Source organism: Microcebus murinus, chromosome 1 (assembly GCF_040939455.1).
Source record: "Microcebus murinus isolate Inina chromosome 1, M.murinus_Inina_mat1.0, whole genome shotgun sequence".
Lineage (NCBI taxonomy): Eukaryota > Metazoa > Chordata > Mammalia > Primates > Cheirogaleidae > Microcebus > Microcebus murinus.
Window position 1 is genome coordinate 163616425 of NC_134104.1, and position 27518 is coordinate 163643942.

A 27518-nucleotide genomic window follows, 5' to 3' on the forward strand; every position below is an offset into this window, starting at 1 on the left:
CTTGGTTTAACATCTGGAGCTGCTTGTGAATTGTGCCGCCACACACACCCGAGTGCAGGTGTCTTCTGCACAGACTGCGGGCCTCGCTCTTCTGAATGCCGCTAGCTCGCGACCCACCCACTGGTGAACCTGGTCAGGGTACTTTCTCTCAGGGGCAGACTCTGATCCGGGCGGGCTACCGGTGTCTCTGTTTGCTCCTTTCTTTCTTCCACTTCGGGAAAGGCTTCCTTACTGGGTGTGGAAATCTCCTATGCCTTTCCTCGCCTATTCTGTCAGCTCTAAAATTCTCTTTCAGTTGCCACCCTCACAGATGGATTAGGAAACTCTTTGCGGTGCACTCATTAGTGAAATGACCTCAATGACGCTGGAATCCAATATCTAATCGCCGATTTTTGGCGAGTCCACACGCCAGGGTGGTTGGGGTCCAATGCAGCCCCGGCCAGGCCCAGGCCCCTTGGACTGGGCCACAGGAGGACACAGAGGAGGGTCCCGGCCCCCACGGTAGCGGTGCGGGCAGTTCTCCAAGGGCTTGGGTGTTTTCCAGAGGGAGGAGATGGAGGGGACTGATTTCTTCAGCGCCCCACGAACCACGCCACCCCACCCCACCCATGGGACACATCCCGAGAGAGAGAGAGAGAGAGAGAGAGAGAGAGAGAGAGAGAGAGAGAGAGAGAGAGAGAGAGACACGCCCCATACACTGGCTCCCCTCCCCCGTGCGCTGTGCCCCAGCCCTGGCCCGGGGGAATAGGCGGCCGCCAGGCCACAGGGTGGGGGGCGCAGCTGAAAGGGGTTGTGGGGGAGGGCCGCCCCTGGCTGGGGTCAAAGGGCGAGCGCCCCGCCCCTCCCGCCCGTGCGCAGTCAGCGGCCCCGGCGCGCTGGGGGTGGGGGGCGGGGAGGTGAAGGAGGCCAGGTGAGGAGAGGAGGGGGGCTTGAAGGTCTCCACCTTGGCGGGTCCAGCCGTGGAGGCGCATCTTGTGTGAGTGTGAGTGAGTGAGTGAGTGTGAGTGTGAGTGTGTGTGTATACAGAGACAGCCCCCAACCCCGGCCCGCCGCTCCCTGCCCGCCCCGCCTGTCACCCCCGTCCCTCGGAGCCCGCGGGACCCGGCCGGCGGCGAACTCAACAGGCCCGGCCCGGCGCGGGGCCTGGGGCGGGAGGAGGCGGCGGGGAAGCGCAGAGAGGCTCGGCTTCTTGAGCGGGGCAGGGGCGCCCTCCGCCGTCCACGGCCACACCACCCCGAACGCGCCCGATCCCGTCTGGTCTCGGAAGCTAAGCAGGCTCGGGCCTGGTTAGAACTTGGATGGGAGACTGCCCGGGAATACCGGGTGCCGTAGGCTTCTTCTTCTTTTTTTTGCCTCTGGTTCTGTCGCGTTTCTGGGAGTGCGGGGGCGGCCCGGGGTGGGGGTGACCCCCACCCTCGGCGCCCCAGCCCGCACCGTGGGGCCTCCTCTTGTCCCGAGCCGTGACACCGCCGCCATGCGGCAGCATGCGTGGCTTCTGGACAGTCAGGTCTCAGACCAAAGGTCTGCTCTGTGGGAGCCGACACGCTGGAGGAAACCTTGAGAGTCTGAGAGGGGAGGGAGTTCCAGAGAAGGCCAGGATGTCATTTTGAGGGAGTATGTGACCAGAACTCCTCCCGTTGCTTTTGGGGTTCTATGGGCTACACGTAGGAATCTTTGGTGGTGGCACCTGATGTTCGGGGATCCGGAGTCACACCCAGACCTGCTCCACAGGCCTCCTTTTACTTTTCTCTTCGGATTCATTTTTTTTTTTTTTTTTTTTTTGAGACAGAGTCTCGGTTTGTTGCCCAGGCTAGAGTGAGTGCCGTGGCGTCAGCCTAGCTCACAGCAACTTCAAACTCCTGGGCTCGAGTGATCCTTCTGCCTCAGCCTCCCGGGTAGCTGGGACTGCAGGCATGCGCCACCATGCCCCGCTAATTTTTTATATATATATCAGTTGGCCAATTAATTTCTTTCTATTTATAGTAGAGACGGGGTCTCGCTCTTGCTCAGGCTGGTTTTGAACTCCTGACCTTGAGCAATCCGCCCGCCTCGGCCTCCCAAGAGCTAGGATTACAGGCGTGAGCCACAGCGCCCGGCCGGATTCATTATTTTTAAAAAAGTGTCTCTTATCTCTATTATTGCATTTTCTTTTCTCTCTCTTTTCAAGCAGATGATGGGAGTCCAAGTGTTAAGGTGACATGTGTTGCCCGTGCCCCCCTCCCCCGCCCCGTGTTCTTATTCATTTACCTCTCATGTTGTTCCAGCATATTGTGGGGGCACCAATGTTAAGGTCGGGTGCGTTGCCCTCTCCCAGCCTCCCCCCTCGGGTCAGAGCTTCAAGTGCGCCCATCCCCCAGTGGGTGCGTACCCACCCCATTCCTAATGGATGTGTATGCCCATCCCCTCCCCCCACCCGCCCGACACCCACCCGAAGAAGGTGATTCCTCTGTGTCCACTTAGGTGTCCATCGGTTCGTACCCATTTGCTGGTGAGCGCGAGCACGTGGTGCTCGTGTGTCCATTCTTGGGATACTTGGCTTACTGGAACGGGTTCCAGCTCTGGCCAGGAGAACCACGAGAGGTGCCCCCTCACCGCTGCTCCTCATAGCCGAATAGCACTCCGTGGTGTCCACGCGCCACATTTTATTTACCCACTCGTGGGTCGATGGGCACTCGGGTGGCTTCCAGGTCTTTGCGATTGTGACTTGTGCCCTGACACTAACCCTAACCCTTACCCAGCCCGTCTCCTCCACGGCCCCTGCCTGACTGACTCCTTCCCGCCCGGCCTATCACCTGTCACCGTCCTCTGCCCCTGCCTGACACGCTCCTCCCCGCCCGGGCCGTCACCGTCCTCGGCCCCTGCCTGACGGGGCTCCTCCGTCGCCTGGGCCTTCCAAGGGCTTGGTGTGGACGCTGGTTCCAGGACGCCCTCCCAGGAACCCGGTAGCAGGGCGGCCGCAGCGTCTCGCGCAACCCAACCGTCCGCCGGCTGGCCGCCGTCGCTAAGTGGCCTGCGGGGGACGTGCTCCCGCTGTGCCGTGGGGGCCCAGCCTGGTGTCTTCTCTGAGGCCCCGCGGCTGCCGCTCCCCGCAAGGGGATAGCCGCGGAGGTGGGGACCGCCTCCTCATGGGGACGTACACCCAGCTCTCCACGTCGGATTCCGGGGCTCTCTGTCCTGCCCAGCTGGCCTGCGGGTCCTTAGAGTGGCAAAAACATCCGAAAACTGAGATTGAGGGTCCGGTGGGTGTCTGCACTTTTGTGCTGGGCACCCCAGGGAGGCCCGGGGGCTGGCTGGACAACGCGGTCTGCTGGGCTGGGGGGGGGTTGGAGGAGCAACTGATGCCCTTTGCACTTTGGGTAGCAAGTGTCTGAGGTGTCTCTGGGCCCTGTGCCATGTGGGGGTAGGGGCGGGGGCAGGGCGGGGTGGGAGGAGGAGGAGGAGGAGGAGGAGGAGGAGGTGGGAAGGGCCGTGGCCTGCAGTCGTGTTCCCCGGGGTGGCACAGCATGTGGCTTCTTCCACAGGCTGCTTGGCCTGGGCTCCCTGCACCTGGGCCTTTGGAGGACTGGCCCTGTGCTTGCCAACACTTCCTGCAGGGACCCAGAGCTGGGAGGTTGCATCTCTCAGCCCTGGGTCGGGCAGAGCCCCAGCGGGCCATGCCCACAACCTCTCTCAGCAGGGGTCCCCCAGAAGGCTCCTTTGGGACCAGGATTCTCTTGCGGGTGACTCTTTAAGGTCTGGCCCCTGGATGGAGGAGCACCAGGAGTAGAGGAGCAGGAAGGGGAAGGGGGTGGCCATGCGAGGGGACACTTTCAGGCCAAGTCCCAGCTTCAGTCTGATCCTCCTGGGAACCCCGGGGTGGACATCACACCTCCTGGTTGCCCCGCTCTGAGACAAGGAGCCGGGCTTCGCATTCCCACAGCAGCCAGTCGTGGGCTGAGGACACCTGGGGCGTTGGGAACTCCCTGGCTTCTCCTTGGTTTAACATCTGGAGCTGCTTGTGAATTGTGCCGCCACACACACCCGAGTGCAGGTGTCTTCTGCACAGACTGCGGGCCTCGCTCTTCTGAATGCCGCTAGCTCGCGACCCACCCACTGGTGAACCTGGTCAGGGTACTTTCTCTCAGGGGCAGACTCTGATCCGGGCGGGCTACCGGTGTCTCTGTTTGCTCCTTTCTTTCTTCCACTTCGGGAAAGGCTTCCTTACTGGGTGTGGAAATCTCCTATGCCTTTCCTCGCCTATTCTGTCAGCTCTAAAATTCTCTTTCAGTTGCCACCCTCACAGATGGATTAGGAAACTCTTTGCGGTGCACTCATTAGTGAAATGACCTCAATGACGCTGGAATCCAATATCTAATCGCCGATTTTTGGCGAGTCCACACGCCAGGGTGGTTGGGGTCCAATGCAGCCCCGGCCAGGCCCAGGCCCCTTGGACTGGGCCACAGGAGGACACAGAGGAGGGTCCCGGCCCCCACGGTAGCGGTGCGGGCAGTTCTCCAAGGGCTTGGGTGTTTTCCAGAGGGAGGAGATGGAGGGGACTGATTTCTTCAGCGCCCCACGAACCACGCCACCCCACCCCACCCATGGGACACATCCCGAGAGAGAGAGAGAAAGAGAGAGAGAGAGAGAGAGAGAGAGAGAGAGAGAGAGAGAGAGACGCCCCATACACTGGCTCCCCTCCCCCGTGCGCTGTGCCCCAGCCCTGGCCCGGGGGAATAGGCGGCCGCCAGGCCACAGGGTGGGGGGCGCAGCTGAAAGGGGTTGTGGGGGAGGGCCGCCCCTGGCTGGGGTCAAAGGGCGAGCGCCCCGCCCCTCCCGCCCGTGCGCAGTCAGCGGCCCCGGCGCGCTGGGGGTGGGGGGCGGGGAGGTGAAGGAGGCCAGGCGAGGAGAGGAGGGGGGCTGGAAGGGCTCCACCTTGGCGGGTCCAGCCGTGGAGGCGCATCTTGTGTGAGTGTGAGTGAGTGAGTGAGTGTGAGTGTGAGTGTGTGTGTATACAGAGACAGCCCCCAACCCCGGCCCGCCGCTCCCTGCCCGCCCCGCCTGTCACCCCGTCCCTCGGAGCCCGCGGGACCCGGCCGGCGAACTCAACAGGCCCGGCCCGGCGCGGGGCCTGGGGCGGGAGGAGGCGGCGGGGAAGCGCAGAGAGGCTCGGCTTCTTGAGCGGGGCAGGGGCGCCCTCCGCCGTCCACGGCCACACCACCCCGAACGCGCCCGATCCCGTCTGGTCTCGGAAGCTAAGGAGGGTCGGGCCTGGTTAGAACTTGGATGGGAGACCGCCCGGGAATACCGGGTGCCGTAGGCTTCTTCTTTTTTTTTTGCCTCTGGTTCTGTCGCGTTTCTGGGAGTGCGGGGGCGGCCCGGGGTGGGGGTGACCCCCACCCTCGGCGCCCGCCGCGGTGCCTGGCGCCCCAGCCCGCACCGTGGGGCCTCCTCTTGTCCCGAGCCGTGACACCGCCGCCACGCGGCAGCATGCGTGGCTTCTGGACAGTCAGGTCTCAGACCAAAGGTCTGCTCTGTGGGAGCCGACACGCTGGAGGAAACCTTGAGAGTCTGAGAGGGGAGGGAGTTCCAGAGAAGGCCAGGATGTCATTTTGAGGGAGTATGTGACCAGAACTCCTCCCGTTGCTTTTGGGGTTCTATGGGCTACACGTAGGAATCTTTGGTGGTGGCACCTGATGTTCGGGGATCCGGAGTCACACCCAGACCTGCTCCACAGGCCTCCTTTTACTTTTCTCTTCGGATTCATTTTTTTTTTTTTTTTTTTTGAGACAGAGTCTCGGTTTGTTGCCCAGGCTAGAGTGAGTGCCGTGGCGTCAGCCTAGCTCACAGCAACTTCAAACTCCTGGGCTCGAGTGATCCTTCTGCCTCAGCCTCCCGGGTAGCTGGGACTGCAGGCATGCGCCACCATGCCCCGCTAATTTTTTATATATATATCAGTTGGCCAATTAATTTCTTTCTATTTATAGTAGAGACGGGGTCTCGCTCTTGCTCAGGCTGGTTTTGAACTCCTGACCTTGAGCAATCCGCCCGCCTCGGCCTCCCAAGAGCTAGGATTACAGGCGTGAGCCACAGCGCCCGGCCGGATTCATTATTTTTAAAAAAGTGTCTCTTATCTCTATTATTGCATTTTCTTTTCTCTCTCTTTTCAAGCAGATGATGGGAGTCCAAGTGTTAAGGTGACATGTGTTGCCCGTGCCCCCCTCCCCCGCCCCGTGTTCTTATTCATTTACCTCTCATGTTGTTCCAGCATATTGTGGGGGCACCAATGTTAAGGTCGGGTGCGTTGCCCTCTCCCAGCCTCCCCCCTCGGGTCAGAGCTTCAAGTGCGCCCATCCCCCAGTGGGTGCGTACCCACCCCATTCCTAATGGATGTGTATGCCCATCCCCTCCCCCCACCCGCCCGACACCCACCCGAAGAAGGTGATTCCTCTGTGTCCACTTAGGTGTCCATCGGTTCGTACCCATTTGCTGGTGAGCGCGAGCACGTGGTGCTCGTGTGTCCATTCTTGGGATACTTGGCTTACTGGAACGGGTTCCAGCTCTGGCCAGGAGAACCACGAGAGGTGCCCCCTCACCGCTGCTCCTCATAGCCGAATAGCACTCCGTGGTGTCCACGCGCCACATTTTATTTACCCACTCGTGGGTCGATGGGCACTCGGGTGGCTTCCAGGTCTTTGCGATTGTGACTTGTGCCCTGACACTAACCCTAACCCTTACCCAGCCCGTCTCCTCCACGGCCCCTGCCTGACTGACTCCTTCCCGCCCGGCCTATCACCTGTCACCGTCCTCTGCCCCTGCCTGACACGCTCCTCCCCGCCCGGGCCGTCACCGTCCTCGGCCCCTGCCTGACGGGGCTCCTCCGTCGCCTGGGCCTTCCAAGGGCTTGGTGTGGACGCTGGTTCCAGGACGCCCTCCCAGGAACCCGGTAGCAGGGCGGCCGCAGCGTCTCGCGCAACCCAACCGTCCGCCGGCTGGCCGCCGTGGCTAAGCGGCCTGCGGGGGACGTGCTCCCGCTGTGCCGTGGGGGCCCAGCCTGGTGACTTCTCTGAGGCCCCGCGGCTGCCGCTCCCCGCAAGGGGATAGCCGCGGAGGTGGGGACCGCCTCCTCATGGGGACGTACACCCAGCTCTCCACATCGGATTCCGGGGCTCTCTGTCCTGCCAGAAGGCCCAGGTGGCCTGCGGGTCCTTAGAGTGGCAAAAACATCCGAAAACTGAGATTGAGGGTCCGGTGGGTGTCTGCACTTTTGTGCTGGGCACCCCAGGGAGGCCCGGGGGCTGGCTGGACAACGCGGTCTGCTGGGCTGGGGGGGGGGTTGGAGGAGCAACTGATGCCCTTTGCACTTTGGGTAGCAAGTGTCTGAGGTGTCTCTGGGCCCTGTGCCATGTGGGGGTGGGGGCGGGGGCGGGGTGGCAGGAGGAGGAGGAGGAGGAGGAGGAGGAGGAGGTGGGAAGGGCCGTGGCCTGCAGTCGTGTTCCCCGGGGTGGCACAGCATGTGGCTTCTTCCACAGGCTGCTTGGCCTGGGCTCCCTGCACCTGGGCCTTTGGAGGACTGGCCCTGTGCTTGCCAACACTTCCTGCAGGGACCCAGAGCTGGGAGGTTGCATCTCTCAGCCCTGGGTCGGGCAGAGCCCCAGCGGGCCATGCCCACAACCTCTCTCAGCAGGGGTCCCCCAGAAGGCTCCTTTGGGACCAGGATTCTCTTGCGGGTGACTCTTTAAGGTCTGGCCCCTGGATGGAGGAGCACCAGGAGTAGAGGAGCAGGAAGGGGAAGGGGGTGGCCATGCGAGGGGACACTTTCAGGCCAAGTCCCAGCTTCAGTCTGATCCTCCTGGGAACCCCGGGGTGGACATCACACCTCCTGGTTGCCCCGCTCTGAGACAAGGAGCCGGGCTTCGCATTCCCACAGCAGCCAGTCGTGGGCTGAGGACACCTGGGGCGTTGGGAACTCCCTGGCTTCTCCTTGGTTTAACATCTGGAGCTGCTTGTGAATTGTGCCGCCACACACACCCGAGTGCAGGTGTCTTCTGCACAGACTGCGGGCCTCGCTCTTCTGAATGCCGCTAGCTCGCGACCCACCCACTGGTGAACCTGGTCAGGGTACTTTCTCTCAGGGGCAGACTCTGATCCGGGCGGGCTACCGGTGTCTCTGTTTGCTCCTTTCTTTCTTCCACTTCGGGAAAGGCTTCCTTACTGGGTGTGGAAATCTCCTATGCCTTTCCTCGCCTATTCTGTCAGCTCTAAAATTCTCTTTCAGTTGCCACCCTCACAGATGGATTAGGAAACTCTTTGCGGTGCACTCATTAGTGAAATGACCTCAATGACGCTGGAATCCAATATCTAATCGCCGATTTTTGGCGAGTCCACACGCCAGGGTGGTTGGGGTCCAATGCAGCCCCGGCCAGGCCCAGGCCCCTTGGACTGGGCCACAGGAGGACACAGAGGAGGGTCCCGGCCCCCACGGTAGCGGTGCGGGCAGTTCTCCAAGGGCTTGGGTGTTTTCCAGAGGGAGGAGATGGAGGGGACTGATTTCTTCAGCGCCCCACGAACCACGCCACCCCACCCCACCCATGGGACACATCCCGAGAGAGAGAGAGAGAGAGAGAGAGAGAGAGAGAGAGAGAGAGAGAGAGAGAGAGACGCCCCATACACTGGCTCCCCTCCCCCGTGCGCTGTGCCCCAGCCCTGGCCCGGGGGAATAGGCGGCCGCCAGGCCACAGGGTGGGGGGCGCAGCTGAAAGGGGTTGTGGGGGAGGGCCGCCCCTGGCTGGGGTCAAAGGGCGAGCGCCCCGCCCCTCCCGCCCGTGCGCAGTCAGCGGCCCCGGCGCGCTGGGGGTGGGGGGCGGGGAGGTGAAGGAGGCCAGGCGAGGAGAGGAGGGGGGCTTGAAGGTCTCCACCTTGGCGGGTCCAGCCGTGGAGGCGCATCTTGTGTGAGTGTGAGTGAGTGAGTGTGAGTGTGAGTGTGTGTGTATACAGAGACAGCCCCCAACCCCGGCCCGCCGCTCCCTGCCCGCCCCGCCTGTCACCCCCGTCCCTCGGAGCCCGCGGGACCCGGCCGGCGGCGAACTCAACAGGCCCGGCCCGGCGCGGGGCCTGGGGCGGGAGGAGGCGGCGGGGAAGCGCAGAGAGGCTCGGCTTCTTGAGCGGGGCAGGGGCGCCCTCCGCCGTCCACGGCCACACCACCCCGAACGCGCCCGATCCCGTCTGGTCTCGGAAGCTAAGCAGGCTCGGGCCTGGTTAGAACTTGGATGGGAGACTGCCCGGGAATACCGGGTGCCGTAGGCTTCTTCTTCTTTTTTTTGCCTCTGGTTCTGTCGCGTTTCTGGGAGTGCGGGGGCGGCCCGGGGTGGGGGTGACCCCCACCCTCGGCGCCCCAGCCCGCACCGTGGGGCCTCCTCTTGTCCCGAGCCGTGACACCGCCGCCATGCGGCAGCATGCGTGGCTTCTGGACAGTCAGGTCTCAGACCAAAGGTCTGCTCTGTGGGAGCTGACACGCTGGAGGAAACCTTGAGAGTCTGAGAGGGGAGGGAGTTCCAGAGAAGGCCAGGATGTCATTTTGAGGGAGTATGTGACCAGAACTCCTCCCGTTGCTTTTGGGGTTCTATGGGCTACACGTAGGAATCTTTGGTGGTGGCACCTGATGTTCGGGGATCCGGAGTCACACCCAGACCTGCTCCACAGGCCTCCTTTTACTTTTCTCTTCGGATTCATTTTTTTTTTTTTTTTTTTTTGAGACAGAGTCTCGGTTTGTTGCCCAGGCTAGAGTGAGTGCCGTGGCGTCAGCCTAGCTCACAGCAACTTCAAACTCCTGGGCTCGAGTGATCCTTCTGCCTCAGCCTCCCGGGTAGCTGGGACTGCAGGCATGCGCCACCATGCCCCGCTAATTTTTTATATATATATCAGTTGGCCAATTAATTTCTTTCTATTTATAGTAGAGACGGGGTCTCGCTCTTGCTCAGGCTGGTTTTGAACTCCTGACCTTGAGCAATCCGCCCGCCTCGGCCTCCCAAGAGCTAGGATTACAGGCGTGAGCCACAGCGCCCGGCCGGATTCATTATTTTTAAAAAAGTGTCTCTTATCTCTATTATTGCATTTTCTTTTCTCTCTCTTTTCAAGCAGATGATGGGAGTCCAAGTGTTAAGGTGACATGTGTTGCCCGTGCCCCCCTCCCCCGCCCCGTGTTCTTATTCATTTACCTCTCATGTTGTTCCAGCATATTGTGGGGGCACCAATGTTAAGGACGGGTGCGTTGCCCTCTCCCAGCCTCCCCCCTCGGGTCAGAGCTTCAAGTGCGCCCATCCCCCAGTGGGTGCGTACCCACCCCATTCCTAATGGATGTGTATGCCCATCCCCTCCCCCCACCCGCCCGACACCCACCCGAAGAAGGTGATTCCTCTGTGTCCACTTAGGTGTCCATCGGTTCGTACCCATTTGCTGGTGAGCGCGAGCACGTGGTGCTCGTGTGTCCATTCTTGGGATACTTGGCTTACTGGAACGGGTTCCAGCTCTGGCCAGGAGAACCACGAGAGGTGCCCCCTCACCGCTGCTCCTCATAGCCGAATAGCACTCCGTGGTGTCCACGCGCCACATTTTATTTACCCACTCGTGGGTCGATGGGCACTCGGGTGGCTTCCAGGTCTTTGCGATTGTGACTTGTGCCCTGACACTAACCCTAACCCTTACCCAGCCCGTCTCCTCCACGGCCCCTGCCTGACTGACTCCTTCCCGCCCGGCCTATCACCTGTCACCGTCCTCTGCCCCTGCCTGACACGCTCCTCCCCGCCCGGGCCGTCACCGTCCTCGGCCCCTGCCTGACGGGGCTCCTCCGTCGCCTGGGCCTTCCAAGGGCTTGGTGTGGACGCTGGTTCCAGGACGCCCTCCCAGGAACCCGGTAGCAGGGCGGCCGCAGCGTCTCGCGCAACCCAACCGTCCGCCGGCTGGCCGCCGTGGCTAAGCGGCCTGCGGGGGACGTGCTCCCGCTGTGCCGTGGGGGCCCAGCCTGGTGACTTCTCTGAGGCCCCGCGGCTGCCGCTCCCCGCAAGGGGATAGCCGCGGAGGTGGGGACCGCCTCCTCATGGGGACGTACACCCAGCTCTCCACATCGGATTCCGGGGCTCTCTGTCCTGCCAGAAGGCCCAGGTGGCCTGCGGGTCCTTAGAGTGGCAAAAACATCCGAAAACTGAGATTGAGGGTCCGGTGGGTGTCTGCACTTTTGTGCTGGGCACCCCAGGGAGGCCCGGGGGCTGGCTGGACAACGCGGTCTGCTGGGCTGGGGGGGGGGTTGGAGGAGCAACTGATGCCCTTTGCACTTTGGGTAGCAAGTGTCTGAGGTGTCTCTGGGCCCTGTGCCATGTGGGGGTGGGGGCGGGGGCGGGGTGGCAGGAGGAGGAGGAGGAGGAGGAGGAGGAGGAGGTGGGAAGGGCCGTGGCCTGCAGTCGTGTTCCCCGGGGTGGCACAGCATGTGGCTTCTTCCACAGGCTGCTTGGCCTGGGCTCCCTGCACCTGGGCCTTTGGAGGACTGGCCCTGTGCTTGCCAACACTTCCTGCAGGGACCCAGAGCTGGGAGGTTGCATCTCTCAGCCCTGGGTCGGGCAGAGCCCCAGCGGGCCATGCCCACAACCTCTCTCAGCAGGGGTCCCCCAGAAGGCTCCTTTGGGACCAGGATTCTCTTGCGGGTGACTCTTTAAGGTCTGGCCCCTGGATGGAGGAGCACCAGGAGTAGAGGAGCAGGAAGGGGAAGGGGGTGGCCATGCGAGGGGACACTTTCAGGCCAAGTCCCAGCTTCAGTCTGATCCTCCTGGGAACCCCGGGGTGGACATCACACCTCCTGGTTGCCCCGCTCTGAGACAAGGAGCCGGGCTTCGCATTCCCACAGCAGCCAGTCGTGGGCTGAGGACACCTGGGGCGTTGGGAACTCCCTGGCTTCTCCTTGGTTTAACATCTGGAGCTGCTTGTGAATTGTGCCGCCACACACACCCGAGTGCAGGTGTCTTCTGCACAGACTGCGGGCCTCGCTCTTCTGAATGCCGCTAGCTCGCGACCCACCCACTGGTGAACCTGGTCAGGGTACTTTCTCTCAGGGGCAGACTCTGATCCGGGCGGGCTACCGGTGTCTCTGTTTGCTCCTTTCTTTCTTCCACTTCGGGAAAGGCTTCCTTACTGGGTGTGGAAATCTCCTATGCCTTTCCTCGCCTATTCTGTCAGCTCTAAAATTCTCTTTCAGTTGCCACCCTCACAGATGGATTAGGAAACTCTTTGCGGTGCACTCATTAGTGAAATGACCTCAATGACGCTGGAATCCAATATCTAATCGCCGATTTTTGGCGAGTCCACACGCCAGGGTGGTTGGGGTCCAATGCAGCCCCGGCCAGGCCCAGGCCCCTTGGACTGGGCCACAGGAGGACACAGAGGAGGGTCCCGGCCCCCACGGTAGCGGTGCGGGCAGTTCTCCAAGGGCTTGGGTGTTTTCCAGAGGGAGGAGATGGAGGGGACTGATTTCTTCAGCGCCCCACGAACCACGCCACCCCACCCCACCCATGGGACACATCCCGAGAGAGAGAGAGAAAGAGAGAGAGAGAGAGAGAGAGAGAGAGAGAGAGAGAGAGAGAGACGCCCCATACACTGGCTCCCCTCCCCCGTGCGCTGTGCCCCAGCCCTGGCCCGGGGGAATAGGCGGCCGCCAGGCCACAGGGTGGGGGGCGCAGCTGAAAGGGGTTGTGGGGGAGGGCCGCCCCTGGCTGGGGTCAAAGGGCGAGCGCCCCGCCCCTCCCGCCCGTGCGCAGTCAGCGGCCCCGGCGCGCTGGGGGTGGGGGGCGGGGAGGTGAAGGAGGCCAGGCGAGGAGAGGAGGGGGGCTGGAAGGGCTCCACCTTGGCGGGTCCAGCCGTGGAGGCGCATCTTGTGTGAGTGTGAGTGAGTGAGTGAGTGTGAGTGTGAGTGTGTGTGTATACAGAGACAGCCCCCAACCCCGGCCCGCCGCTCCCTGCCCGCCCCGCCTGTCACCCCGTCCCTCGGAGCCCGCGGGACCCGGCCGGCGAACTCAACAGGCCCGGCCCGGCGCGGGGCCTGGGGCGGGAGGAGGCGGCGGGGAAGCGCAGAGAGGCTCGGCTTCTTGAGCGGGGCAGGGGCGCCCTCCGCCGTCCACGGCCACACCACCCCGAACGCGCCCGATCCCGTCTGGTCTCGGAAGCTAAGGAGGGTCGGGCCTGGTTAGAACTTGGATGGGAGACCGCCCGGGAATACCGGGTGCCGTAGGCTTCTTCTTTTTTTTTTGCCTCTGGTTCTGTCGCGTTTCTGGGAGTGCGGGGGCGGCCCGGGGTGGGGGTGACCCCCACCCTCGGCGCCCGCCGCGGTGCCTGGCGCCCCAGCCCGCACCGTGGGGCCTCCTCTTGTCCCGAGCCGTGACACCGCCGCCACGCGGCAGCATGCGTGGCTTCTGGACAGTCAGGTCTCAGACCAAAGGTCTGCTCTGTGGGAGCCGACACGCTGGAGGAAACCTTGAGAGTCTGAGAGGGGAGGGAGTTCCAGAGAAGGCCAGGATGTCATTTTGAGGGAGTATGTGACCAGAACTCCTCCCGTTGCTTTTGGGGTTCTATGGGCTACACGTAGGAATCTTTGGTGGTGGCACCTGATGTTCGGGGATCCGGAGTCACACCCAGACCTGCTCCACAGGCCTCCTTTTACTTTTCTCTTCGGATTCATTTTTTTTTTTTTTTTTTTTGAGACAGAGTCTCGGTTTGTTGCCCAGGCTAGAGTGAGTGCCGTGGCGTCAGCCTAGCTCACAGCAACTTCAAACTCCTGGGCTCGAGTGATCCTTCTGCCTCAGCCTCCCGGGTAGCTGGGACTGCAGGCATGCGCCACCATGCCCCGCTAATTTTTTATATATATATCAGTTGGCCAATTAATTTCTTTCTATTTATAGTAGAGACGGGGTCTCGCTCTTGCTCAGGCTGGTTTTGAACTCCTGACCTTGAGCAATCCGCCCGCCTCGGCCTCCCAAGAGCTAGGATTACAGGCGTGAGCCACAGCGCCCGGCCGGATTCATTATTTTTAAAAAAGTGTCTCTTATCTCTATTATTGCATTTTCTTTTCTCTCTCTTTTCAAGCAGATGATGGGAGTCCAAGTGTTAAGGTGACATGTGTTGCCCGTGCCCCCCTCCCCCGCCCCGTGTTCTTATTCATTTACCTCTCATGTTGTTCCAGCATATTGTGGGGGCACCAATGTTAAGGTCGGGTGCGTTGCCCTCTCCCAGCCTCCCCCCTCGGGTCAGAGCTTCAAGTGCGCCCATCCCCCAGTGGGTGCGTACCCACCCCATTCCTAATGGATGTGTATGCCCATCCCCTCCCCCCACCCGCCCGACACCCACCCGAAGAAGGTGATTCCTCTGTGTCCACTTAGGTGTCCATCGGTTCGTACCCATTTGCTGGTGAGCGCGAGCACGTGGTGCTCGTGTGTCCATTCTTGGGATACTTGGCTTACTGGAACGGGTTCCAGCTCTGGCCAGGAGAACCACGAGAGGTGCCCCCTCACCGCTGCTCCTCATAGCCGAATAGCACTCCGTGGTGTCCACGCGCCACATTTTATTTACCCACTCGTGGGTCGATGGGCACTCGGGTGGCTTCCAGGTCTTTGCGATTGTGACTTGTGCCCTGACACTAACCCTAACCCTTACCCAGCCCGTCTCCTCCACGGCCCCTGCCTGACTGACTCCTTCCCGCCCGGCCTATCACCTGTCACCGTCCTCTGCCCCTGCCTGACACGCTCCTCCCCGCCCGGGCCGTCACCGTCCTCGGCCCCTGCCTGACGGGGCTCCTCCGTCGCCTGGGCCTTCCAAGGGCTTGGTGTGGACGCTGGTTCCAGGACGCCCTCCCAGGAACCCGGTAGCAGGGCGGCCGCAGCGTCTCGCGCAACCCAACCGTCCGCCGGCTGGCCGCCGTGGCTAAGCGGCCTGCGGGGGACGTGCTCCCGCTGTGCCGTGGGGGCCCAGCCTGGTGACTTCTCTGAGGCCCCGCGGCTGCCGCTCCCCGCAAGGGGATAGCCGCGGAGGTGGGGACCGCCTCCTCATGGGGACGTACACCCAGCTCTCCACATCGGATTCCGGGGCTCTCTGTCCTGCCAGAAGGCCCAGGTGGCCTGCGGGTCCTTAGAGTGGCAAAAACATACGAAAACTGAGATTGAGGGTCCGGTGGGTGTCTGCACTTTTGTGCTGGGCACCCCAGGGAGGCCCGGGGGCTGGCTGGACAACGCGGTCTGCTGGGCTGGGGGGGGGGTTGGAGGAGCAACTGATGCCCTTTGCACTTTGGGTAGCAAGTGTCTGAGGTGTCTCTGGGCCCTGTGCCATGTGGGGGTGGGGGCGGGGGCGGGGTGGCAGGAGGAGGAGGAGGAGGAGGAGGAGGAGGAGGTGGGAAGGGCCGTGGCCTGCAGTCGTGTTCCCCGGGGTGGCACAGCATGTGGCTTCTTCCACAGGCTGCTTGGCCTGGGCTCCCTGCACCTGGGCCTTTGGAGGACTGGCCCTGTGCTTGCCAACACTTCCTGCAGGGACCCAGAGCTGGGAGGTTGCATCTCTCAGCCCTGGGTCGGGCAGAGCCCCAGCGGGCCATGCCCACAACCTCTCTCAGCAGGGGTCCCCCAGAAGGCTCCTTTGGGACCAGGATTCTCTTGCGGGTGACTCTTTAAGGTCTGGCCCCTGGATGGAGGAGCACCAGGAGTAGAGGAGCAGGAAGGGGAAGGGGGTGGCCATGCGAGGGGACACTTTCAGGCCAAGTCCCAGCTTCAGTCTGATCCTCCTGGGAACCCCGGGGTGGACATCACACCTCCTGGTTGCCCCGCTCTGAGACAAGGAGCCGGGCTTCGCATTCCCACAGCAGCCAGTCGTGGGCTGAGGACACCTGGGGCGTTGGGAACTCCCTGGCTTCTCCTTGGTTTAACATCTGGAGCTGCTTGTGAATTGTGCCGCCACACACACCCGAGTGCAGGTGTCTTCTGCACAGACTGCGGGCCTCGCTCTTCTGAATGCCGCTAGCTCGCGACCCACCCACTGGTGAACCTGGTCAGGGTACTTTCTCTCAGGGGCAGACTCTGATCCGGGCGGGCTACCGGTGTCTCTGTTTGCTCCTTTCTTTCTTCCACTTCGGGAAAGGCTTCCTTACTGGGTGTGGAAATCTCCTATGCCTTTCCTCGCCTATTCTGTCAGCTCTAAAATTCTCTTTCAGTTGCCACCCTCACAGATGGATTAGGAAACTCTTTGCGGTGCACTCATTAGTGAAATGACCTCAATGACGCTGGAATCCAATATCTAATCGCCGATTTTTGGCGAGTCCACACGCCAGGGTGGTTGGGGTCCAATGCAGCCCCGGCCAGGCCCAGGCCCCTTGGACTGGGCCACAGGAGGACACAGAGGAGGGTCCCGGCCCCCACGGTAGCGGTGCGGGCAGTTCTCCAAGGGCTTGGGTGTTTTCCAGAGGGAGGAGATGGAGGGGACTGATTTCTTCAGCGCCCCACGAACCACGCCACCCCACCCCACCCATGGGACACATCCCGAGAGAGAGAGAGAGAGAGAGAGAGAGAGAGAGAGAGAGAGAGAGAGACGCCCCATACACTGGCTCCCCTCCCCCGTGCGCTGTGCCCCAGCCCTGGCCCGGGGGAATAGGCGGCCGCCAGGCCACAGGGTGGGGGGCGCAGCTGAAAGGGGTTGTGGGGGAGGGCCGCCCCTGGCTGGGGTCAAAGGGCGAGCGCCCCGCCCCTCCCGCCCGTGCGCAGTCAGCGGCCCCGGCGCGCTGGGGGTGGGGGGCGGGGAGGTGAAGGAGGCCAGGCGAGGAGAGGAGGGGGGCTTGAAGGTCTCCACCTTGGCGGGTCCAGCCGTGGAGGCGCATCTTGTGTGAGTGTGAGTGAGTGAGTGTGAGTGTGAGTGTGTGTGTATACAGAGACAGCCCCCAACCCCGGCCCGCCGCTCCCTGCCCGCCCCGCCTGTCACCCCCGTCCCTCGGAGCCCGCGGGACCCGGCCGGCGGCGAACTCAACAGGCCCGGCCCGGCGCGGGGCCTGGGGCGGGAGGAGGCGGCGGGGAAGCGCAGAGAGGCTCGGCTTCTTGAGCGGGGCAGGGGCGCCCTCCGCCGTCCACGGCCACACCACCCCGAACGCGCCCGATCCCGTCTGGTCTCGGAAGCTAAGCAGGCTCGGGCCTGGTTAGAACTTGGATGGGAGACTGCCCGGGAATACCGGGTGCCGTAGGCTTCTTCTTCTTTTTTTTGCCTCTGGTTCTGTCGCGTTTCTGGGAGTGCGGGGGCGGCCCGGGGTGGGGGTGACCCCCACCCTCGGCGCCCCAGCCCGCACCGTGGGGCCTCCTCTTGTCCCGAGCCGTGACACCGCCGCCATGCGGCAGCATGCGTGGCTTCTGGACAGTCAGGTCTCAGACCAAAGGTCTGCTCTGTGGGAGCTGACACGCTGGAGGAAACCTTGAGAGTCTGAGAGGGGAGGGAGTTCCAGAGAAGGCCAGGATGTCATTTTGAGGGAGTATGTGACCAGAACTCCTCCCGTTGCTTTTGGGGTTCTATGGGCTACACGTAGGAATCTTTGGTGGTGGCACCTGATGTTCGGGGATCCGGAGTCACACCCAGACCTGCTCCACAGGCCTCCTTTTACTTTTCTCTTCGGATTCATTTTTTTTTTTTTTTTTTTTTGAGACAGAGTCTCGGTTTGTTGCCCAGGCTAGAGTGAGTGCCGTGGCGTCAGCCTAGCTCACAGCAACTTCAAACTCCTGGGCTCGAGTGATCCTTCTGCCTCAGCCTCCCGGGTAGCTGGGACTGCAGGCATGCGCCACCATGCCCCGCTAATTTTTTATATATATATCAGTTGGCCAATTAATTTCTTTCTATTTATAGTAGAGACGGGGTCTCGCTCTTGCTCAGGCTGGTTTTGAACTCCTGACCTTGAGCAATCCGCCCGCCTCGGCCTCCCAAGAGCTAGGATTACAGGCGTGAGCCACAGCGCCCGGCCGGATTCATTATTTTTAAAAAAGTGTCTCTTATCTCTATTATTGCATTTTCTTTTCTCTCTCTTTTCAAGCAGATGATGGGAGTCCAAGTGTTAAGGTGACATGTGTTGCCCGTGCCCCCCTCCCCCGCCCCGTGTTCTTATTCATTTACCTCTCATGTTGTTCCAGCATATTGTGGGGGCACCAATGTTAAGGACGGGTGCGTTGCCCTCTCCCAGCCTCCCCCCTCGGGTCAGAGCTTCAAGTGCGCCCATCCCCCAGTGGGTGCGTACCCACCCCATTCCTAATGGATGTGTATGCCCATCCCCTCCCCCCACCCGCCCGACACCCACCCGAAGAAGGTGATTCCTCTGTGTCCACTTAGGTGTCCATCGGTTCGTACCCATTTGCTGGTGAGCGCGAGCACGTGGTGCTCGTGTGTCCATTCTTGGGATACTTGGCTTACTGGAACGGGTTCCAGCTCTGGCCAGGAGAACCACGAGAGGTGCCCCCTCACCGCTGCTCCTCATAGCCGAATAGCACTCCGTGGTGTCCACGCGCCACATTTTATTTACCCACTCGTGGGTCGATGGGCACTCGGGTGGCTTCCAGGTCTTTGCGATTGTGACTTGTGCCCTGACACTAACCCTAACCCTTACCCAGCCCGTCTCCTCCACGGCCCCTGCCTGACTGACTCCTTCCCGCCCGGCCTATCACCTGTCACCGTCCTCTGCCCCTGCCTGACACGCTCCTCCCCGCCCGGGCCGTCACCGTCCTCGGCCCCTGCCTGACGGGGCTCCTCCGTCGCCTGGGCCTTCCAAGGGCTTGGTGTGGACGCTGGTTCCAGGACGCCCTCCCAGGAACCCGGTAGCAGGGCGGCCGCAGCGTCTCGCGCAACCCAACCGTCCGCCGGCTGGCCGCCGTCGCTAAGTGGCCTGCGGGGGACGTGCTCCCGCTGTGCCGTGGGGGCCCAGCCTGGTGTCTTCTCTGAGGCCCCGCGGCTGCCGCTCCCCGCAAGGGGATAGCCGCGGAGGTGGGGACCGCCTCCTCATGGGGACGTACACCCAGCTCTCCACGTCGGATTCCGGGGCTCTCTGTCCTGCCAGAAGGCCCAGCTGGCCTGCGGGTCCTTAGAGTGGCAAAAACATCCGAAAACTGAGATTGAGGGTCCGGTGGGTGTCTGCACTTTTGTGCTGGGCACCCCAGGGAGGCCCGGGGGCTGGCTGGACAACGCGGTCTGCTGGGCTGGGGGGGGGTTGGAGGAGCAACTGATGCCCTTTGCACTTTGGGTAGCAAGTGTCTGAGGTGTCTCTGGGCCCTGTGCCATGTGGGGGTAGGGGCGGGGGCAGGGCGGGGTGGGAGGAGGAGGAGGAGGAGGAGGAGGAGGAGGTGGGAAGGGCCGTGGCCTGCAGTCGTGTTCCCCGGGGTGGCACAGCATGTGGCTTCTTCCACAGGCTGCTTGGCCTGGGCTCCCTGCACCTGGGCCTTTGGAGGACTGGCCCTGTGCTTGCCAACACTTCCTGCAGGGACCCAGAGCTGGGAGGTTGCATCTCTCAGCCCTGGGTCGGGCAGAGCCCCAGCGGGCCATGCCCACAACCTCTCTCAGCAGGGGTCCCCCAGAAGGCTCCTTTGGGACCAGGATTCTCTTGCGGGTGACTCTTTAAGGTCTGGCCCCTGGATGGAGGAGCACCAGGAGTAGAGGAGCAGGAAGGGGAAGGGGGTGGCCATGCGAGGGGACACTTTCAGGCCAAGTCCCAGCTTCAGTCTGATCCTCCTGGGAACCCCGGGGTGGACATCACACCTCCTGGTTGCCCCGCTCTGAGACAAGGAGCCGGGCTTCGCATTCCCACAGCAGCCAGTCGTGGGCTGAGGACACCTGGGGCGTTGGGAACTCCCTGGCTTCTCCTTGGTTTAACATCTGGAGCTGCTTGTGAATTGTGCCGCCACACACACCCGAGTGCAGGTGTCTTCTGCACAGACTGCGGGCCTCGCTCTTCTGAATGCCGCTAGCTCGCGACCCACCCACTGGTGAACCTGGTCAGGGTACTTTCTCTCAGGGGCAGACTCTGATCCGGGCGGGCTACCGGTGTCTCTGTTTGCTCCTTTCTTTCTTCCACTTCGGGAAAGGCTTCCTTACTGGGTGTGGAAATCTCCTATGCCTTTCCTCGCCTATTCTGTCAGCTCTAAAATTCTCTTTCAGTTGCCACCCTCACAGATGGATTAGGAAACTCTTTGCGGTGCACTCATTAGTGAAATGACCTCAATGACGCTGGAATCCAATATCTAATCGCCGATTTTTGGCGAGTCCACACGCCAGGGTGGTTGGGGTCCAATGCAGCCCCGGCCAGGCCCAGGCCCCTTGGACTGGGCCACAGGAGGACACAGAGGAGGGTCCCGGCCCCCACGGTAGCGGTGCGGGCAGTTCTCCAAGGGCTTGGGTGTTTTCCAGAGGGAGGAGATGGAGGGGACTGATTTCTTCAGCGCCCCACGAACCACGCCACCCCACCCCACCCATGGGACACATCCCGAGAGAGAGAGAGAAAGAGAGAGAGAGAGAGAGAGAGAGAGAGAGAGAGAGAGAGAGAGAGAGAGAGAGAGACGCCCCATACACTGGCTCCCCTCCCCCGTGCGCTGTGCCCCAGCCCTGGCCCGGGGGAATAGGCGGCCGCCAGGCCACAGGGTGGGGGGCGCAGCTGAAAGGGGTTGTGGGGGAGGGCCGCCCCTGCCTGGGGTCAAAGGGCGAGCGCCCCGCCCCTCCCGCCCGTGCGCAGTCAGCGGCCCCCGCGCGCTGGGGGTGGGGGGCGGGGAGGTGAAGGAGGCCAGGCGAGGAGAGGAGGGGGGCTTGAAGGTCTCCACCTTGGCGGGTCCAGCCGTGGAGGCGCATCTTGTGTGAGTGTGAGTGAGTGAGTGAGTGTGAGTGTGAGTGTGTGTGTATACAGAGACAGCCCCCAACCCCGGCCCGCCGCTCCCTGCCCGCCCCGCCTGTCACCCCGTCCCTCGGAGCCCGCGGGACCCGGCCGGCGGCGAACTCAACAGGCCCGGCCCGGCGCGGGGCCTGGGGCGGGAGGAGGCGGCGGGGAAGCGCAGAGAGGCTCGGCTTCTTGAGCGGGGCAGGGGCGCCCTCCGCCGTCCACGGCCACACCACCCCGAACGCGAACGCGCCCGATCCCGTCTGGTCTCGGAAGCTAAGCAGGCTCGGGCCTGGTTAGAACTTGGATGGGAGACTGCCCGGGAATACCGGGTGCCGTAGGCTTCTTCTTTTTTTTTTGCCTCTGGTTCTGTCGCGTTTCTGGGAGTGCGGGGGCGGCCCGGGGTGGGGGTGACCCCCACCCTCGGCGCCCGCCGCGGTGCCTGGCGCCCCAGCCCGCACCGTGGGGCCTCCTCTTGTCCCGAGCCGTGACACCGCCGCCACGCGGCAGCATGCGTGGCTTCTGGACAGTCAGGTCTCAGACCAAAGGTCTGCTCTGTGGGAGCCGACACGCTGGAGGAAACCTTGAGAGTCTGAGAGGGGAGGGAGTTCCAGAGAAGGCCAGGATGTCATTTTGAGGGAGTATGTGACCAGAACTCCTCCCGTTGCTTTTGGGGTTCTATGGGCTACACGTAGGAATCTTTGGTGGTGGCACCTGATGTTCGGGGATCCGGAGTCACACCCAGACCTGCTCCACAGGCCTCCTTTTACTTTTCTCTTCGGATTCATTTTTTTTTTTTTTTTTTTGAGACAGAGTCTCGGTTTGTTGCCCAGGCTAGAGTGAGTGCCGTGGCATCAGCCTAGCTCACAGCAACTTCAAACTCCTGGGCTCGAGTGATCCTTCTGCCTCAGCCTCCCGGGTAGCTGGGACTGCAGGCATGCGCCACCATGCCCCGCTAATTTTTTATATATATATCAGTTGGCCAATTAATTTCTTTCTATTTATAGTAGAGACGGGGTCTCGCTCTTGCTCAGGCTGGTTTTGAACTCCTGACCTTGAGCAATCCGCCCGCCTCGGCCTCCCAAGAGCTAGGATTACAGGCGTGAGCCACAGCGCCCGGCCGGATTCATTATTTTTAAAAAAGTGTCTCTTATCTCTATTATTGCATTTTCTTTTCTCTCTCTTTTCAAGCAGATGATGGGAGTCCAAGTGTTAAGGTGACATGTGTTGCCCGTGCCCCCCTCCCCCGCCCCGTGTTCTTATTCATTTACCTCTCATGTTGTTCCAGCATATTGTGGGGGCACCAATGTTAAGGTCGGGCGCGTTGCCCTCTCCCAGCCTCCCCCCTCGGGTCAGAGCTTCAAGTGCGCCCATCCCCCAGTGGGTGCGTACCCACCCCATTCCTAATGGATGTGTATGCCCATCCCCTCCCCCCACCCGCCCGACACCCACCCGAAGAAGGTGATTCCTCTGTGTCCACTTAGGTGTCCATCGGTTCGTACCCATTTGCTGGTGAGCGCGAGCACGTGGTGCTCGTGTGTCCATTCTTGGGATACTTGGCTTACTGGAACGGGTTCCAGCTCTGGCCAGGAGAACCACGAGAGGTGCCCCTCACCGCTGCTCCTCACAGCCGAATAGCACTCCGTGGTGTCCACGCGCCACATTTTATTTACCCACTCGTGGGTCGATGGGCACTCGGGTGGCTTCCAGGTCTTTGCGATTGTGACTTGTGCCCTGACACTAACCCTAACCCTTACCCAGCCCGTCTCCTCCACGGCCCCTGCCTGACTGACTCCTTCCCGCCCGGCCTATCACCTGTCACCGTCCTCTGCCCCTGCCTGACACGCTCCTCCCCGCCCGGGCCGTCACCGTCCTCGGCCCCTGCCTGACGGGGCTCCTCCGTCGCCTGGGCCTTCCAAGGGCTTGGTGTGGACGCTGGTTCCAGGACGCCCTCCCAGGAACCCGGTAGCAGGGCGGCCGCAGCGACTCGCGCAACCCAACCGTCCGCCGGCTGGCCGCCGTGGCTAAGCGGCCTGCGGGGGACGTGCTCCCGCTGTGCCGTGGGGGCCCAGCCTGGTGTCTTCTCTGAGGCCCCGCGGCTGCCGCTCCCTGCAAGGGGATAGCCGCGGAGGTGGGGACCGCCTCCTCATGGGGACGTATACCCAGCTCTCCACGTCGGATTCCGGGGCTCTCTGTCCTGCCAGAAGGCCCAGCTGGCCTGCGGGTCCTTAGAGTGGCAAAAACATCCGAAAACTGAGATTGAGGGTCCGGTGGGTGTCTGCACTTTTGTGCTGGGCACCCCAGGGAGGCCCGGGGGCTGGTAGGACAACGCGGTCTGCTGGGCTGGGGGGGGGTTGGAGGAGCAACTGATGCCCTTTGCACTTTGGGTAGCAAGTGTCTGAGGTGTCTCTGGGCCCTGTGCCATGTGGGGGTGGGGGCGGGGGCGGGGCGGGGTGGGAGGAGGAGGAGGAGGAGGAGGAGGAGGAGGAGGAGGAGGAGGAGGTGGGAAGGGCCGTGGCCTGCAGTCGTGTTCCCGGGGTGGCACAGCATGTGGCTTCTTCCACAGGCTGCTTGGCCTGGGCTCCCTGCACCTGGGCCTTTGGAGGACTGGCCCTGTGCTTGCCAACACTTCCTGCAGGGACCCAGAGCTGGGAGGTTGCATCTCTCAGCCCTGGGTCGGGCAGAGCCCCAGCGGGCCATGCCCACAACCTCTCTCAGCAGGGGTCCCCCAGAAGGCTCCTTTGGGACCAGGATTCTCTTGCGGGTGACTCTTTAAGGTCTGGCCCCTGGATGGAGGAGCACCAGGAGTAGAGGAGCAGGAAGGGGAAGGGGGTGGCCATGCGAGGGGACACTTTCAGGCCAAGTCCCAGCTTCAGTCTGATCCTCCTGGGAACCCCGGGGTGGACATCACACCTCCTGGTTGCCCCGCTCTGAGACAAGGAGCCGGGCTTCGCATTCCCACAGCAGCCAGTCGTGGGCTGAGGACACCTGGGGCGTTGGGAACTCCCTGGCTTCTCCTTGGTTTAACATCTGGAGCTGCTTGTGAATTGTGCCGCCACACACACCCGAGTGCAGGTGTCTTCTGCACAGACTGCGGGCCTCGCTCTTCTGAATGCCGCTAGCTCGCGACCCACCCACTGGTGAACCTGGTCAGGGTACTTTCTCTCAGGGGCAGACTCTGATCCGGGCGGGCTACCGGTGTCTCTGTTTGCTCCTTTCTTTCTTCCACTTCGGGAAAGGCTTCCTTACTGGGTGTGGAAATCTCCTATGCCTTTCCTCGCCTATTCTGTCAGCTCTAAAATTCTCTTTCAGTTGCCACCCTCACAGATGGATTAGGAAACTCTTTGCGGTGCACTCATTAGTGAAATGACCTCAATGACGCTGGAATCCAATATCTAATCGCCGATTTTTGGCGAGTCCACACGCCAGGGTGGTTGGGGTCCAATGCAGCCCCGGCCAGGCCCAGGCCCCTTGGACTGGGCCACAGGAGGACACAGAGGAGGGTCCCGGCCCCCACGGTAGCGGTGCGGGCAGTTCTCCAAGGGCTTGGGTGTTTTCCAGAGGGAGGAGATGGAGGGGACTGATTTCTTCAGCGCCCCACGAACCACGCCACCCCACCCCACCCATGGGACACATCCCGAGAGAGAGAGAGAAAGAGAGAGAGAGAGAGAGAGAGAGAGAGAGAGAGAGAGAGAGAGAGAGACGCCCCATACACTGGCTCCCCTCCCCCGTGCGCTGTGCCCCAGCCCTGGCCCGGGGGAATAGGCGGCCGCCAGGCCACAGGGTGGGGGGCGCAGCTGAAAGGGGTTGTGGGGGAGGGCCGCCCCTGCCTGGGGTCAAAGGGCGAGCGCCCCGCCCCTCCCGCCCGTGCGCAGTCAGCGGCCCCGGCGCGCTGGGGGTGGGGGGCGGGGAGGTGAAGGAGGCCAGGCGAGGAGAGGAGGGGGGCTTGAAGGTCTCCACCTTGGCGGGTCCAGCCGTGGAGGCGCATCTTGTGTGAGTGTGAGTGAGTGAGTGAGTGTGAGTGTGAGTGTGTGTGTATACAGAGACAGCCCCCAACCCCGGCCCGCCGCTCCCTGCCCGCCCCGCCTGTCACCCCGTCCCTCGGAGCCCGCGGGACCCGGCCGGCGGCGAACTCAACAGGCCCGGCCCGGCGCGGGGCCTGGGGCGGGAGGAGGCGGCGGGGAAGCGCAGAGAGGCTCGGCTTCTTGAGCGGGGCAGGGGCGCCCTCCGCCGTCCACGGCCACACCACCCCGAACGCGCCCGATCCCGTCTGGTCTCGGAAGCTAAGCAGGCTCGGGCCTGGTTAGAACTTGGATGGGAGACCGCCCGGGAATACCGGGTGCCGTAGGCTTCTTCTTTTTTTTTTGCCTCTGGTTCTGTCGCGTTTCTGGGAGTGCGGGGGCGGCCCGGGGTGGGGGTGACCCCCACCCTCGGCGCCCGCCGCGGTGCCTGGCGCCCCAGCCCGCACCGTGGGGCCTCCTCTTGTCCCGAGCCGTGACACCGCCGCCACGCGGCAGCATGCGTGGCTTCTGGACAGTCAGGTCTCAGACCAAAGGTCTGCTCTGTGGGAGCCGACACGCTGGAGGAAACCTTGAGAGTCTGAGAGGGGAGGGAGTTCCAGAGAAGGCCAGGATGTCATTTTGAGGGAGTATGTGACCAGAACTCCTCCCGTTGCTTTTGGGGTTCTATGGGCTACACGTAGGAATCTTTGGTGGTGGCACCTGATGTTCGGGGATCCGGAGTCACACCCAGACCTGCTCCACAGGCCTCCTTTTACTTTTCTCTTCGGATTCATTTTTTTTTTTTTTTTTTTTGAGACAGAGTCTCGGTTTGTTGCCCAGGCTAGAGTGAGTGCCGTGGCGTCAGCCTAGCTCACAGCAACTTCAAACTCCTGGGCTCGAGTGATCCTTCTGCCTCAGCCTCCCGGGTAGCTGGGACTGCAGGCATGCGCCACCATGCCCCGCTAATTTTTTATATATATATCAGTTGGCCAATTAATTTCTTTCTATTTATAGTAGAGACGGGGTCTCGCTCTTGCTCAGGCTGGTTTTGAACTCCTGACCTTGAGCAATCCGCCCGCCTCGGCCTCCCAAGAGCTAGGATTACAGGCGTGAGCCACAGCGCCCGGCCGGATTCATTATTTTTAAAAAAGTGTCTCTTATCTCTATTATTGCATTTTCTTTTCTCTCTCTTTTCAAGCAGATGATGGGAGTCCAAGTGTTAAGGTGACATGTGTTGCCCGTGCCCCCCTCCCCCGCCCCGTGTTCTTATTCATTTACCTCTCATGTTGTTCCAGCATATTGTGGGGGCACCAATGTTAAGGTCGGGTGCGTTGCCCTCTCCCAGCCTCCCCCCTCGGGTCAGAGCTTCAAGTGCGCCCATCCCCCAGTGGGTGCGTACCCACCCCATTCCTAATGGATGTGTATGCCCATCCCCTCCCCCCACCCGCCCGACACCCACCCGAAGAAGGTGATTCCTCTGTGTCCACTTAGGTGTCCATCGGTTCGTACCCATTTGCTGGTGAGCGCGAGCACGTGGTGCTCGTGTGTCCATTCTTGGGATACTTGGCTTACTGGAACGGGTTCCAGCTCTGGCCAGGAGAACCACGAGAGGTGCCCCTCACCGCTGCTCCTCACAGCCGAATAGCACTCCGTGGTGTCCACGCGCCACATTTTATTTACCCACTCGTGGGTCGATGGGCACTCGGGTGGCTTCCAGGTCTTTGCGATTGTGACTTGTGCCCTGACACTAACCCTAACCCTTACCCAGCCCGTCTCCTCCACGGCCCCTGCCTGACTGACTCCTTCCCGCCCGGCCTATCACCTGTCACCGTCCTCTGCCCCTGCCTGACACGCTCCTCCCCGCCCGGGCCGTCACCGTCCTCGGCCCCTGCCTGACGGGGCTCCTCCGTCGCCTGGGCCTTCCAAGGGCTTGGTGTGGACGCTGGTTCCAGGACGCCCTCCCAGGAACCCGGTAGCAGGGCGGCCGCAGCGTCTCGCGCAACCCAACCGTCCGCCGGCTGGCCGCCGTGGCTAAGCGGCCTGCGGGGGACGTGCTCCCGCTGTGCCGTGGGGGCCCAGCCTGGTGTCTTCTCTGAGGCCCCGCGGCTGCCGCTCCCTGCAAGGGGATAGCCGCGGAGGTGGGGACCGCCTCCTCATGGGGACGTATACCCAGCTCTCCACGTCGGATTCCGGGGCTCTCTGTCCTGCCAGAAGGCCCAGCTGGCCTGCGGGTCCTTAGAGTGGCAAAAACATCCGAAAACTGAGATTGAGGGTCCGGTGGGTGTCTGCACTTTTGTGCTGGGCACCCCAGGGAGGCCCGGGGGCTGGCTGGACAACGCGGTCTGCTGGGCTGGGGGGGGGTTGGAGGAGCAACTGATGCCCTTTGCACTTTGGGTAGCAAGTGTCTGAGGTGTCTCTGGGCCCTGTGCCATGTGGGGGTGGGGGCGGGGGCGGGGCGGGGTGGGAGGAGGAGGAGGAGGAGGAGGAGGAGGAGGAGGAGGAGGAGGAGGTGGGAAGGGCCGTGGCCTGCAGTCGTGTTCCCGGGGTGGCACAGCATGTGGCTTCTTCCACAGGCTGCTTGGCCTGGGCTCCCTGCACCTGGGCCTTTGGAGGACTGGCCCTGTGCTTGCCAACACTTCCTG

The 27518-nt window shown here is 62.4% G+C and overlaps 7 pseudogenes; all 7 read left to right on the forward strand.

Annotated features, from left to right (window-relative positions):
- The first annotated feature begins 1216 nt into the window (after nt 1-1216).
- On the forward strand, nt 1217-1335 carry LOC142874807 (uncharacterized; annotated as a pseudogene).
- Nucleotides 1336-5180: 3845 nt separating this feature from the next.
- Nucleotides 5181-5299, forward strand: LOC142874796 (uncharacterized; annotated as a pseudogene).
- A 3864-nt stretch (nt 5300-9163) lies between these two features.
- Nucleotides 9164-9282, forward strand: LOC142874808 (uncharacterized; annotated as a pseudogene).
- Nucleotides 9283-13133: 3851 nt separating this feature from the next.
- On the forward strand, nt 13134-13252 carry LOC142874799 (uncharacterized; annotated as a pseudogene).
- A 3856-nt stretch (nt 13253-17108) lies between these two features.
- LOC142874809 (uncharacterized) lies at nt 17109-17227 on the forward strand (annotated as a pseudogene).
- Nucleotides 17228-21094: 3867 nt separating this feature from the next.
- On the forward strand, nt 21095-21219 carry LOC142874821 (uncharacterized; annotated as a pseudogene).
- Nucleotides 21220-25107: 3888 nt separating this feature from the next.
- Nucleotides 25108-25226, forward strand: LOC142874709 (uncharacterized; annotated as a pseudogene).
- The last annotated feature ends 2292 nt before the right edge of the window (nt 25227-27518 follow it).